Raw genomic sequence first — 15,647 nt, 5'->3', positions numbered from 1 at the left:
CCCCATGTTCGGTTGGATTGCAGAGGTTCATATCAGTTCAGCCCTGCACTGTTATTGGAATGAATGCTGATGTACAGGTCTGCTAAGCATCTTCAAGGATGATACCAGTGTGCCTTTGTGTCGTAAATGAGTTAAAACATTCAGAGCCACTACTGTGCTGTGAGATAGATAAATCAGTAGTAAAAAACAAATTTGGCTGTAATTGGACCAAATTGAAATTTTAAATTATTGTAATACTCACTTATTTCAGGATATACATATATATCATTAAGATGTCAGATATATTTAATAGTGCATTCTGTAAAATGTAAAAGCTGCAATGCGTATTGATCATCTATTGATTTGTGTGCTATTCAGTTGTTGGATCCGTATTTGATCTCAGCTTAATTCCTGTTCTGTTAAAAACAACCTACAGGTTACAGCTATCCATGTGCTGCACTACCATTTAGAATAGGACCCTCCTCCATATCAATGGATGGAGGAGGCTATCCACCCATAATTCACTGCTCTGTATGATGCTGAATGGACAGAGGAGGGAGAAACCTATAGATCATTATAGAAGCTGTTGGGGCTAGATGTTTTCAGGGGAGACCCAGACCGCTGGACTTTCCAGTCGCACCAAAAATGAACTGGATCCGGTTAACAATCAAAAAGTATTTAATAAACAAGAGAAGCTAGAACAGTTGCAAACCGAATTACTCTATCGATATCAATATGTCCCCAGGGCAGAGTTCTCACAAGGCCCACTAAATAGCCCAGCCCAGCTGGTAAACTACCCAGAGTGGTAACGACACGACCTCTGGCAAAAACCCTCTGGAACTAAGCCTATATTTAAAAGTCTCTGTCCGAAAGTTTAAATGTCCAGTATCAGCCTCTGTCATTGGCCGAAATTCTATAGCCCCTCCTGGCTTCGGGCAGTTATCATCTCAGTGTTTGGTTGAAGTTGTCCGGACTCCTCCTCTGGTCCTGGTGGTCAGTTGTCCATCCCTCTGTTCTCTGCTGCACCTCTGTAAAGTCTCACTCAAAATGTTCCCTTTCTGACCCTCAAAACTATTCATACAGTGTTTTAATACCTTTAGTGACTATACTTCTATGGTTTAATACATTCAATGAGTAAAATACTGTAACATAATATCCTCTATAAGTAAGAATATTGTAAACATATAATACAATCCATAAGTAAACATATTGTGACTTTTTAACATATTTTGACATTCTTATTATTGTGACACTTCTACTCACCACTAGGGGTGTTATTAAATCCTACTAATAATGCTTTTAATACTGAAATCCTTCACAAAGCCCAAAAAGTAAACTGGAGGGTATAAAAGCTGAGAGTACCCATAGTTGTAATAGGACGGTTGAAACACAGCTAAATGCTGTTGAAATAGTAATAATACTCATATGTAATGCATGCAGCAGTGTCGATATAATCACCTGTCATCGATAATCAGCTCTCCGACAGAGGTCCCACTCGGCCATTTTATCTCTTATCTTCACATCACAAGTTAATTAATTCGTGGTCAAAAAAAAAAGGTGCTTCCTTATGATTATCAAATAATATACTTATTGAAAAATAAGAAATTGTTTCCTTGAGAAAATGACTTTATATTGAGATAACAAGATATGTAACAGATCACTTCAAGATGATTGCCCTGAAGGCAAACTTCTCCTATGGTCACACAGCAACGGACTGTTTCCAGGGGACACTAAACAATGATGCACATGGACGAAATTAAGAGTTAGCCTTTTTCTTGTTATAAGCCTGCCAATTAAAATCTGACCAAACACAAACGATTAGTTGTGAAACAGGCTAATGTTATGTTAGCTGGCTATAACGCAAGTTTTTACTACTGGTAGGTTTTTACTGACATGACTCATAAAGTGATTACTTTGCTTAATTACAAATAGTATTCATGCCGTCAAACTGCAACTTATTTAGATTTTAAAGCTGGGGTAGGCGACTTTGAAAGTCAGCAAGCCTTTGAAAGTATCCAACCGAAAAATCCCAGCCTCTCCCAAAGCAACATTAGATGTTGTACTACAGCCACAAAGTCACAGCTTTACAGACACATCTGAAGCATTAATACATTTTATTTCAGGTAAAACAACATTAAACAACATTTACAGAAGGACATTACATCTTCCATAATAACATTACATACAGGTCGTAACAAATAATGCAACAGCTATTCTACTGTATACTATATTGTTTCACTCGGTGAAGTGACTGACGACACTTCTGTTTTCCAAACCACTTGTGAAAGAACATAATGTGTTTTCAGTGCAGCATACAAAAAAGAGAGAATAAAATGTGAGAGAAGCTTTGTTGAAAAAAGTTGCAAACACAGATTCATTGTTGAGCACAGCGAGGATGCACGATGGATCCAACCTATATGTTTTTCCTTCCGATACCACTTTAATAAAGAATGCCAAAAATAGATGCCTTATATTCACCTTATATCTTTATTCATATATGATATCTCTTTAAGGGGACCTCTGCAACCCTGTATACGAACATAGTGGAAGCATCACTATTTCAACACCTTATTGATTTCCCCCTTTGACATTTCTATTGAGATTATTTCTCATTTCCCTTGTCACAGTGCTAAATGTGCAATTCCACCAAGCATTTCCTTCACTGGACTTTATTGAAATCTATGAAGAACATTCAAGCTTGAACAGAGTGCCTTCAGAAACTCTGCCCACACAGGACTCAAAAATCTAAGTTTTTGTACTGCGGGCTAACAAAGCTCCACAGAAGTAAGAGTGTTTAGGGGCAAACAAAGCAATGTGTGCCACGTCGAAAGTATGCACAAGGAGAAACATGCCAAAAATAATTATTCAGCTGCTAATACTGCCTGCAATCGCTTAAAGCCACATGAGGCTGGGCAATCTTCGCACAGCTCGATGGTATTAACCCTCTTCTGTCACGCCGCTTTACTGGCATTACCCACCCCGTCTCCTCCCCTTTTTTTTCTGCCGCACAATCACAGCCTGGGGATGACACTGAAAAGCCGCGAGATAACTTCAAGTACAGCATTTCTATGAGCTCTCCTCAATCTGTGGTAAAGGTTTGAAACAAGGGACGAAATTTATATTTGTAAGGACTGGTTTGCTTTGCATCAGGCAAAGAAAGGTTACATATACTGTATACAGGCTGGAATGTAGGGCAAAAAGATTTTTCTTTAAAGTGCATTTTCAAAATGCTATTGGAGAGTCTAGCCAATGACCATTTATTTTGCCTCTATGGTTGAAGAAGCTGGACTGGAACACAGTCATGGTAAAATGCCAAAGCATGAAAACTCCAATTCCTCTCTACTTTAAAACATAGGTTCAGATATTTTCACGTCTATCTTAACTAGATTTGTTTTTCGATACCAATGCTAGTATCAGATACAGCCTAAAGTTAATGCATCAATCAGACATCACGTTATCATATCATTTATCAGTTCCTTTACACTGTACGGGAACAACAACAACATGTGTTCCTCGCTACCCCGATCCGTACATCCTGCATGATTGGCAAGTGCAACTCTCAACAGAGATGAGAAGAAAGAAGTGTTCCATTACTAGCTCCAGATAAATCGCTGCACCCAAAATTAAGCCAGAACTAGCAAAACGTCCCCACCAGTAAAGCGGCAATGTGTTTTTAAAGCACTGGTATCACATCGGTACTCAGTATCGGCCGATACACAAGTTCATGTATGGAAATCAGTATTGGGAAGGAAAAAATGGTATCGGAACATCTCTAATCTTAACTCGAGTGTCTACAGTGTCAAAGATAAGGGAACAGATCCACAGTCTATATTCTGTGCAAAATATATTCCAAAATTCAGCCAATATTAATATTCAGCAGTCTAAAGCCAAGTTTCCATCCAAATGTAATACAAATGCAACCGACTTTCCAGAAAATCGCCAAAAGAAAATGCAAATTATATGCGTTTCCATCCACTACTGTTATGCAAATATTAGGGGTTGGGACTCATCGAGGTAAACAATTGGTTGAGCTAATTCCCCAATCTGGTGCTATTAATGTCTGCCACCATTATTCATCTCTTCAGTAGGAGCGGAAGCTTGATTGATGTTTAAGTCACCTGCCTCGTGTTCCATCTGATTTATTCACTAAGTGTGTTTGTTTTTGGTCTATGCAACTCTTCCATCTCTGCGAAGCGTGGAAACCTTTTTTGCACAATTTGTACTTTCTCAGGTGTTTTTATGAGCAAATTGATAAAAAAAAAAGAAAACACACAACATATTATGTTTTTATGGTTAGAAAACCGTAATTTTACACCTGCAGCACCAGAGCCACCTGGTCGTATCATCCCAGCCACCTGACAAATGTTAGTCCAATATTGCTCATCAATGAAGCTCTGGTCCATTAGCTCTTTAGAAAAATATCAGTTTGTAAATTTACACACAATTGCTTGGCTGGAGATACCCACTCGATTTGGCTAACTCAGACTGCCACTGAAGAATATTACCTACAGCTGAACTTTGGAATGCATTTTGGTAGTGTAAAAATATCCCTTCCTGGCCGGCATGATTACATTTCATGAGTGATGTATTAAGATAGACATGAAAAATTGCCATCTTTGAATGCGACAGACTGCAAAGCAAATACCAGCTGGAGGGGGCATGGAGGGGCTGCAGGGTTATGCTATATTGTGGCAGATAGGTGCAGGAAGGTTACCTTAGAAGGCAAGACATCTATATAATGAATGTGGGTGTGTGTGAGTGTGTGTGCGTGTGTGTGTTTGATAGGTCGTGGAGCGACATGATAAGTATCAACAGTTTCCAATTCTCCATGACACCACATTTGCGGCCTCATCTCTTCGGCTTATCAACAGTTCAGGGCCAATATTATTGTTTCAGTCAATTTCAAACTGATTGATAAAAAGGAAGCCATTGTATTGATAGTACTTCACAATTATCACCATACATCTAAGCTTGTAATATTCAGATATTTTCACACAAAACATCAAAAGAAAGAGTAAAAACGTCTTTGCAGATGATACTACTTTATACATTTGACCTTCGTCATAAGAAGTTGCAAAACATTTAGAACGTGTAGGATGTTGAGGGGCACACATATAGGGGAAGTCTCGCCATAAGAGCATGTGTCGGTGGTGAAGGGACACCACCTACAGTACACACACTGCACATACACTACCACTCACTGAAAAGCACTCATCCCTACACTTTTTTGATTAGTCAGATACGAAAAGCTCCGGATCAATCTTAACATTTGACTCATGAGCTTAACAAAAAGTTGAAGTTATTGACATAGATCATCTGTTTTTAATAAAATATTGCAGATCTTTTGATGGTTATTAGATAAAGTGAAGGGGAGGATTGTCGTGGGCTGGATCAAACAATAGGCCACTCAACCTATTGCCTTGGTGTTTTACCGTTTGTACATTAGCTCATTTGCATGGATGGAAGCCCCAATGCTCAGCTATTGCCCATGTTTAATATACTCACACACACAATAGCACTTACACGCCTCTCTATCAGACACGCACACACTTACAGCTGTTGTCAATTACGGTACGGCACACTGGTTGGTGCTGTCCCTGTTGTTTTATGTGTGCACCTTCAACATCTCCAGCAGAGATCATTTATGTTTGAAAGACTTTTCAGTTGCAACACAAAACTCATCTCAGCCAGTTCAAGTTAATCATGGAGGTCCATTGGAAAAATGTAAAAGATATTTAATAATATCATTTTTTCATCTGATTTTTTCATCATAGGGTAGTTTTGCCAGACATTAAATGTGATGTTTGCAAATTGAATTCAAACATTATTTGGAAGTGGTTTGAAATCTGACTCCTATAGATTTGTCTCGGTTCGGATGCTCAAATAGAATTTCAATGTCTTTTGAGACACTCGCAACGCAACATACGACGATTTCAAGTCCAGAGTGACAGAAGCACTGAACAGAATCCATGCTGCTATAAGCAGAGCGCTATGGAGAACAACATGGAGGACAATAACAGTCCATTGACAGAAATATATTGCCATGACTGCAGCGTGGAAAATCGCAACGTATACCATTTTTCTATGGGAAAGTTCCACTGTTTGGCCACTATGTCATATTAGCTTCATAACCCAACGCTCGTCCTGGGATAGATAGGTTTGTGATGTCTGCACACATGAATCTGATCTGATCACTTTTTCTTCAGGGAAAGTATCTAAATCGCCCAGCAGAAAGGCAAATAACGAGAAATGTCTGCCAAAGAACAAGATGTTCTTTGGTTTTCAACTACTAACCTCTATTTACTACTTATTTACCTACTTGAGGCTTTAGTGTTTCAATCATATTCGTTGATGGTTGTAGTTACCTGAAAATTAGCACAATTAGTCAGCTAACAAGATCAAACATTATCACAAATTAAAAAAATGTAAAACAACATCAGGACCTCTAATATGGCTGCCAGAGGATGTGTTGCACCACCTGAAAGCCCTCCATTATTATTATTAGGGTTCTATAAATTAGAGTTAAACCTGGTAAGAAAGTTGAAATGGAACTCTTAAGGATCATTCTTTTTTAACCGACTGCATTGTTTTTGATTTATAGCTTTACTTGTATGCATGTCTCCTCTGATGTGTTTGTTGTGTCTTGGCGTGAGAAGATGAAGCGATATTAAAATTGTCCATTATATAGTTTCTTGATGAGTATATCATACATACAAATATACATTCTTAAATAGGAGGTTAGTTACAAACACAAAACACATGTACCAATAGTAAAGTCCTTTTGTTTATACTGTGATAACAACATATGAGTTATTGGAACCTTATAAAAACTAAACAAAATTAGATTTGCAAATGATAGCCTGAAATCTTAGGTACCGTTCATAATGCACACATGCATTCATATCTATACCCAGTACTAAATCTCTTTCTCATGCACACGGCACACACGCACACACATACACCCACGCTCACACATATTGTGAAGGTAATAAATAAAGAGAACTGGGGCTCTTCCATTCGTCTGGATCCTCCATCTCTTGTCTTCATCTTTTTTCTTTTTTACAATAGCCACCTGAGACAGAAAAAGAGACAGAACACACAATCTGTAGAAACTGGCATTGTAGAAAAAAAACATGAAAGCAATCACATCCCACATTTCATATGTTTTCTTGCAGATTGAAATCAACAGTAATGAGCATATGGGCTCAAGTTTATTAGATGTGCTGTCATTGTGTGAAGGTACTACAATGAGTGAGTAATCAAATATCTCTTGTGAAGACATTTTCAGGTTTCATGAGTCACAAAAACATTTTATGACGTATTGAAACTAGGCGTATCCCCAACTAAGAATTTACAAAGTTGAATCTGATTGGTCAAGCCGTCGGCTCTATAATCCACCCCCGTTTAAGTTTTATTTATCTCTAGAAAAATAGTAAGAGAACTTTCGATACTGAATAAATTTAACAACAGGGAATCAACGTTCAACGACAGAAAAAGAGACAAAGAATTCTAAAGTAGTAGTCGTGATAGTGCTACGTTTTTATGTGAGTGCTCTGATTAATAAATGTATTGTTTGCTTTTGAAACAGTAGCCTTATATTGCTTTTATTTAGTCTTGCTGAGGATATTGCCAAGATAATGGTCAGCAGTTGTATAGTGCAAGGTAGTCTACAAGTTATTTTCAAATTTGTATCAATAGTATTATTAATAGGCTGGTGTTTTCACCAAAATAGGGTTCATATCATGATTTATTGGGAGAGACCAAGCTATTTCATATAAAATTGGACATTAAGCATCCCCATATGATTGTTTCATGATCAAATTTTTTTGCAACTGTGGGATTATAATTAGAGTCAGGTTCCTTAGAAGGAATCATTGTCACCCCTACATTAAAGAATTCTACTGGCAGTTAAGGAGTTGTCCAGATTTCTGATGGTATGACTCAAGACTGGTCCCTTCTCAAGACAATTGTTTATTTGACTGGTTTGAGGCTACTGGTCTTGGGTTGCAACCAAGTCCAGTTAAACCAATAGTTCAACATTTAACAAATGTGCTTATTTGCTTTCTTTCTGGATGTTAGATATGAAGACTGACATCAATCTAATGTCATTGCACGTATGGAGCTGGAGTCAGTACATGATTAGCCTGGCTTAGCACAAAGACTGAAAGGTGGGATAAATAGCTCGCCAGTCTGTAACCAATGTGAAAACAAATACCGCTACCAACACCTCTAAAGCTCATTAATTAATATGCACATAAAAGGAAATGTATAAATAAAAATGTGTCTGTGTGACTCTCACATAGGGGCGTGTCTACAGCACCAGTCTGTGTGACTCTCCCAGAGGGGGCGTGTCTACAGCGCCTGTCTATGTGACTCTCACAGAGGGGGCGTGTCTACAGCACCTGTCTGTCACACCTCTTGCTGTGACTCTCACAGAGGGGGCGTGTCTGCAGCACCTGTCTGTGTGACTCTCACAGAGGGGGCATGAGTATGAATCTCCACTTGGGCGTGATAAAGTGAGCGGTCACAGTCACGTAGCTCTCCGTTGCCCTGGACACAAGACTGGGGTGGTGGTGCTTCAAACTGTACTGCCGTTGTTGTGTGTCTTTCTATTTAAACAACGCCTATACCGTAACGCTTTTGTCCACCACCCTTGTCCGTCATTATAAGTTACAGGGAAGCCTAAATGCTCCCAAACTCGCAACTTAAATGACGCCGGGAGCTTCTGAAGTTCCTCCGCTCACCATGACTTTCACCGTTAAATGCTTCTAACATGCTCCGTTCACGTGAACACACTACTGCTTTATATCTGTTCACTCTGCATTGATATTCGGGGACTTGTTACTTGAAAAGGAAAAGCTGCTGTAAAACTTAATTACACACTATGATGATTAAACTGTAAAAAAACGAAAAAAATACTAAATGAATCCGCGGTTCACAAGTGATCCGAACCGTGAGGTGTGATCCGAACCGTGAGCTGTGATCCGAACCGTGAGGTGTGATCCGATCCGTGATCCATTACAACACTAGTCAACCATGAGGAAGAGGGGAAGGGAGTAACACTGAGGAGATGAAGACAAAGACAGAATGGAAGATTGAATGGGGTGATGAGTAAGATGACCAATAGGGAGTAGAGGGTGAAGAGGAGAAGCTGAGAGTGAAAGACAAAAGGGAAAGACTAGAGTATGCTGTAAGAGCCACATTCAATTTGCTGTAAAATATTTACTTGTATTTACATGTTTTACTCTAATCAGATCTGTTTCTACTTTGAATGTTACAAGGATGTTGTTATCATTTGTTGTGGTAAGAAATACACGTAAGTGACAGACTGCCGTCACTTTAAGGACACATTGCGACAGTTAGTGACGGTTGTTAGTTTCTGGAGCAGAGTGGAGCCGCACAGTTTTCCGACCGTGTCATATGGAACGTGCTATATGGATTATGTTGTGTAACAATTTGTGGATTAACCTGTGGATCTTTAAAGTGTGTTGAGGTAATCGGCGGTACTTTTAGGGAGAAAGGAAGTCATTTCACCAATTTGTACGAGAGAAATTGGATCAATAAAACACTTCTTGCTTTCACCTACGAGTGGTGTCGGTGTGAGCTATGTGCATAGGACCAGTAGAGTAGAGGATAGGGAGGTGGAGAGAGTACAAGTACAAGATAAGGAGGAGGAGAGGAAGAAGGGGCAGAGAAAGAAGAGAAGGGGGACTGAATGAAGAAGAGGAGGGTGCTGTGGACTAATAAATAATTCATTGCCTCTCTTTCTACCTTGACTTTCCCCTTTACCACCTCACATTGCCTCCCCCTCTCTCTCTGTACTTTTCTCTGTGTCGTTCGCCCAGCCTTTGGTAGTCAGTTCCCAGTGGAAGCAGTCCAGTATATGTCAGGAATATCAAATGTTGGATGAGTTTCTCGTTTATCTGCTGCTCCTGTAACACTACTCAAAACATGCGTATGTTCTTTGTCTAAGTCCATGCAGTCCATGTTTCTGGACTGAAATTACTGTATATCAGTGGCGGCTGGTGCAAATATTCTAGGTAGGGCTGAGCCACATCCAATCAATTTCAGCACGCATTACTACTTTGCAGTTAAATATTTAACATTTATTCCAACACGAAAAAAAAGCAGTAAATAACACTTTGAGAAACTCGTCAGGACATCTTATTTTTGTCAACCTCACAGGCAATTCGGTATAATATAATTATATATATATAAATATATATATATATATATACAGTTGTGTGAAAAAGTGTTTGCCCCCTTCCTGATTTCTTATTTTTTTGCATGTTTGTCACACTTAAACTTGTCTTACTTTCAGATCATCAAACAAATTTAAATATTAGACAAAGATAACACAAGTAAACACAAAATGCAGTTTTTAAATGAAGGTTTTTATTATTAAGGGGGAAAAAAAATCCAAACCTACATGGCCCTATGTGAAAAAGTGATTGCCCCCTAAACCTAATAACTGTTGGGCCACCCTTAGCAGCAACAACTGCAATCAAGCGTTTGCGATAACTGGCAATGAGTCTTTTACAGCGCTGTAGAGGAATTTTGGCCCACTCATCTTTGCAGAATTGTTGTAATTCAGCCACATTGGAGGGTTTTCGAGCATGAACCGCCTTTTTAAGGTCATGCCACAGCATCTCAATCGGATTCAGGTCGGGACTTTGACTAGGCCACTCCAAAGTCTTCATTTTGTTTTTCTTAAGCCATTCAGAGGTGGACTTGCTGGTGTGTTTTGGATCATTGTCCTGCTGCAGAACCCAAGTGCGCTTCAGCTTGAGGTCGCGAACAGATGGCCGGACATTCTCCTTCAGGATTTTTTGGTAGACAGCAGAATTCATGGTTCCATTTACCACAGCAAGTCTTCCAGGTTCTGAAGCAGCAAAACAGCCCAGACCATTTTACACCAGATGTAATGGGACATACACCTTCCAAAAAGTTCAACTTTTGTAGCGTCAGTCCACAGAGTATTTTCCCAAAAGTCTTGGGGATCATCAAGATGTTTTCTGGCAAAACTGAGACGAGCCTTTATGTTCTTTTTGCTCAGCAATGGTTTTCGTCTTGGAACTCTGCCATGCAGGCCATTTTTGCCCAGTCTCTTTCTTATAGTGGAGTCATGAACACTGACCTTAATTGAGGCAAGTGAGGCCTGCAGTTCTTTGGATGTTGTTCTGGGGTCTTTTGTGACCTCTTGGATGAGTCGTCGCTGCGCTCTTGGGGTAATTTTGGTCGGCCGGCCACTCCTGGGAAGGTTCACCACTGTTCCATGTTTTCGCCATTTGTGGATAATGGCTCTCACTGTGGTTCGCTGGAGTCCCAAAGCTTTAGAAATGGCTTTGTAACCTTTTCCAGACTGATAGATCTCAATTACTTTGTTTCTCATTTGTTCCTGAATTTCTTTGGATCGCAGCATGATCTCTAGCTTTTGAGGATCTTTTGGTCTACCTTACTTTGTCAGGCAGGTCCTATTTAAGTGATTTCTTGATTGAGAACAGGTGTGGCAGTAATCAGGCCTGGGTGTGGCTAGAGAAATTGAACTCAGCTTTCTAAAGATGTGATAAACCACAGTTAATTTATGTTTTAACAGGGGGGGGGCAATCACTTTTTCACATAGGGCCATGTAGGTTTGGATTTTTTTTCCCCCATAATAATAAAAACCTTCATTTAAAAACTGCATTTTGTGTTTACTTGTGTTATCTTTGTCTAATATTTAAATTTGTTTGATGATCTGAAACATTTAAGTGTGACAAACATGCAAAAAAATAAGAAATCAGGAAGGGGGCAAACACTTTTTCACACAACTGTATATATCATATAATATTTATATCAGTGCCGGGCTGTGCATTTTATACCTGGGCCTTCACTGCTGTCCTACTACACTTGAACCATATCCTAATAATCTCATTATGAAGCGCAAGCTACGGTTATTTGTTTCTAGGGGTCTAACAATACACGTATTCGTATTAAACCGTTCGGTACAAGGCTTACGAACCGAACAATACGTTTGAATAATACTAGTGCATTTGGAAAATACTTAAGCTTAAATTGTGGGAAATATAATGTTTTCGGTGGACTGCGCTCAAGTAACAGACAACGGGCTGTGTGACCTTTTGAACCCGGAACAATAATAAAAAACAGCTGAAGCACCGCACGTGTCTTCAGGGAGGCTAAACTAAACTAGCTTAGCGGGGAAACAACAGCAGCTACTGATTCAAACAGGGCTAAAGCAATTGCCACACAATCCCCATTTCTCCAGACCATCATTCTTGCTTTGTCAAAGAAAACAACAGCCCGAACAGAGAATCAAATGTCCGAACCTAACCCCGCGATGACGGGATGCTTCGTCATTAACGGACAAGTCAGAATCAATGTAATTAACACAATGACAAGAACAAACTCACAAGAACCAGTCACATATATTTATATGACAACAAAGCAACAAATCAATCGAGCAATGCTGCAGCGCTAAAGCACGAGCCATTCATATTATTCATAAAAACGACACAATAGACAAATGAACACAGTAGTAACGCTACTGCAGATGTACAAAAACAAAAGCAGTTGACTTGCCAAAGCTGCTGTTCACTTAAAGACAAAGTCCATCCTCCTTTCTTTGTTAACAAAGTCAGTAACTCTCAAATCCATTTCTCCTCCTTCAGCCATTGAGTGTTAAAAAAAACAAAGCTAGGTAAAAAAAAAAAAGAATCTACACCAAGCAAAACGCTAAAAATGTCATAACTTCTCTTACATATGTTTCAACCTGAACTCTTACTAAATACTAACATCTGCTAGCTAGCTTTCTGTTTCACAAAAGTCACGCTGGCCCACTGACCAATCACGGCGCACGTTAATGCAGACGTACTTAGCAGGCTACCTGGGTGCTACTGGCACGTCAAAGAATACGCCCAACATGTCAAACTAAAGATATGAATGGTTGAAGACTATGACAATCAACAATATTGTCCCCATTTACTTAAACTGCAAAGGCTCTCTAGCGGGCATCGGGCCTCTCTCCTTACAAAGAGACATAGGAGCTGAATCTGATTGGATAAAAGCTCTCCTTAAAACAAGCTGTGCTGGAAGCAGCGCTGCAGACTGGAAACAGAGCAACAGCGGAAGACAGGAGCTGTGCAATGAGAAAATAAGCTAATGCATGTAGTGTATTTGTGAAAAATTATAAAATAGCTATAACTTTGTGATTCTGTTTAGGCCAGCAGAGAAGGCTTAGCTGGCCCTGACGGGCCACCACTGATATATATATATATATATATATATATATATAATATAATAGAACATGTTTATTTATTGACCTTTTATGGACCTTGTTTGTTGGGAAACCAATAGGGAGGTAAACATCAGGAGAAGTAAACATGAAGTGTAATTATGAACTAGAAAATTCCTAAAGAAATTTTGACAGTGTGGCTTCTACTGCCCGAAGAAATCGCAATATATACACACGCCAATGTTACCGGTAGTGTCATTCAGGTTCAATTGAGATAGCGCTACTCTCTTTTCTGCATTAACGGCTATTAACGGCCCATATTGACGGCTCGTCAATATGGGCCCAAAGTTAAGTGTTCCCCAAAAATCCCCAAAAACTGAGCAACATTTCTCCATTCACTTGAATGGGGTTGCGGCATGAAGACAGCTAAAAAAACACTTAACTTTGGGCCCATATTGACGAGCCGTACATTAACGTAGAAACATGATTCAAAGTTTAAAATGTAGACAAAACGCTGCACTTTATTGAGCCAAATGGACATTTTGATAGCTAGCACAGTTTTCATGAAGTCACAGATTAAGTTTCAGGAAAATTTTAGGTCTGTTTCAGATTTTATAATGGGTGTGTATTGCACGGCTCGTTAAGAGCTAGAGTGAGAGCATAACTGTCAGAGTGGAGCGGAGCAGGAAAATATTCTGTGATTTTTCCAAACAAATTGCTCCAGCTCCCACAATTTTTACTCTTTATACACCATTTTTGGCCAAAAAGCTTGGAAATGTTGTGCTGTCACACACAGATGTCTGTGGAATCCAACGGACTTACACATTTGGCTCAAAGAGCCACAGAGCGACATGAACTCCAACCAACTGCTCCATTAGACTCCATGTTAAATCTGACCACTCATTTCTCAAAGAAAGCAGACGGTACCAGTTTTGCATATTGCGCTGGAGCTCACATTTTTAAGACCACAAACATAAAAAACACATCTCCGCGTTTGCCAGAGTCTTATCTCTCTCACGGTATCCATATTTTATTGATTAGTCTCATGGTTTTGGTATGAAGGGCATATGTTTGACAGGTAGTTTTGTTGAAAATCACTGTTCACTCTAATCTCTCTTAATTAGCCTCTAACACACAGGTGCTCCAATCACCAACATGCACCCAAGCACACAGGTGTTTATATGAGCTCATTAGTGATGTTGATAAACACACAGAGGCACTGAGACACACACGCACATACACTCCTCTCCCTCTATCTCTCTGTGTGTGTCTCTCTCTCATACAGTCATTCAGGTCTTGGAGACTTTTAGAGGACTCTCCCCCCCATTTTAAAATAAAAGCCACACACACATGATTTAGAGATATACGTGATGCAGCTCAGCCAATCAAATATGGGTATTCTGATAAGTTTCCTGATTCGAGTGACATTTACACACACCACGACACAAGATGGAGAGACGAGGAAAGACATGGCAGAGCAGGACAATAGTTATGTAAGCTGTAAATGATAAAACATAGGACAATCTCCAAATGAGAAAGATTGCCAGAGAGATCAGTCTCTCTCTCTCTCTCTCTCTCTCTCTCTCTCTCTCTCTCTCTCTCTCTCTCTCTACACACTCACACACATATGACATGGAGATATTCAGTCAAAGGCATTGTTAGACTGCCTGTCTCACTCACTCACTCAGTCCATCTGTCTGTCTGTCTCTCTCTCCCACACACTCAGTCCATCTAACTGTCTGTCTGCCTGTCTCTCTCTCCTACTCACTCAGTCCATCTAACTGTCTGTCTGTCTGTCTGTCTCTGTCTCTCTCTCCCACACACTCAGTCCATCTAACTGTCTGTCTGCCTCTCTCACTCACTCTGTTTCTCTCTCCTCTCTGTCTATCTTTCTGTCTGTCTCTCCCTCTATCATACAGTCATTCAGGTCTTAGATATTTTTCGAGGACTTTTCCCCTCTCCCCCCCCATTTCAAATTAAAAGCCCCACAGAATGAATTCTAACTGGAATGCTTGTGATGAAGCCTCTCATTTTACTGTCAAACATTATGATTCTGTCTCCTCTCCCCCTCTCTCACCCACCCTTTCAAAATAAAAGCCCCACAAATACAAGATTCAATCCAAGAGTATGAATCTAAAATGCAGAAAAGAGAGTAGCGCTATCTCAATTGAACCTGAATGACACTACCGGTAACATTGCCGTGTGTATATATTGCGATTTCTTCGGGCAGTAGAAGCTACACGTCAAAATTTCTTTAGGAATTTTCTAGTTATGATTAAGTCCGATGGATAATATACAGTGTGCTTTGGCACAGTGCCACAAAGCCACACTGAATAATGGTGTTCAATTAAGCTATGGTGAGTTTTCACTGTTAATTTACCATCTCAATTAAATGTTGATGCCTCCATGACCAAGTTAAGGAAATGAGACCGAGGAC

This window comes from Anarhichas minor, unplaced genomic scaffold (assembly GCF_050575085.1).
Source record: "Anarhichas minor isolate MPS153535 unplaced genomic scaffold, ASM5057508v1 ptg000032l, whole genome shotgun sequence".
Lineage (NCBI taxonomy): Eukaryota > Metazoa > Chordata > Actinopteri > Perciformes > Anarhichadidae > Anarhichas > Anarhichas minor.
The sequence above is the reverse complement of the archived record's forward strand: the minus strand, read 5'-3'. Positions refer to the sequence as shown.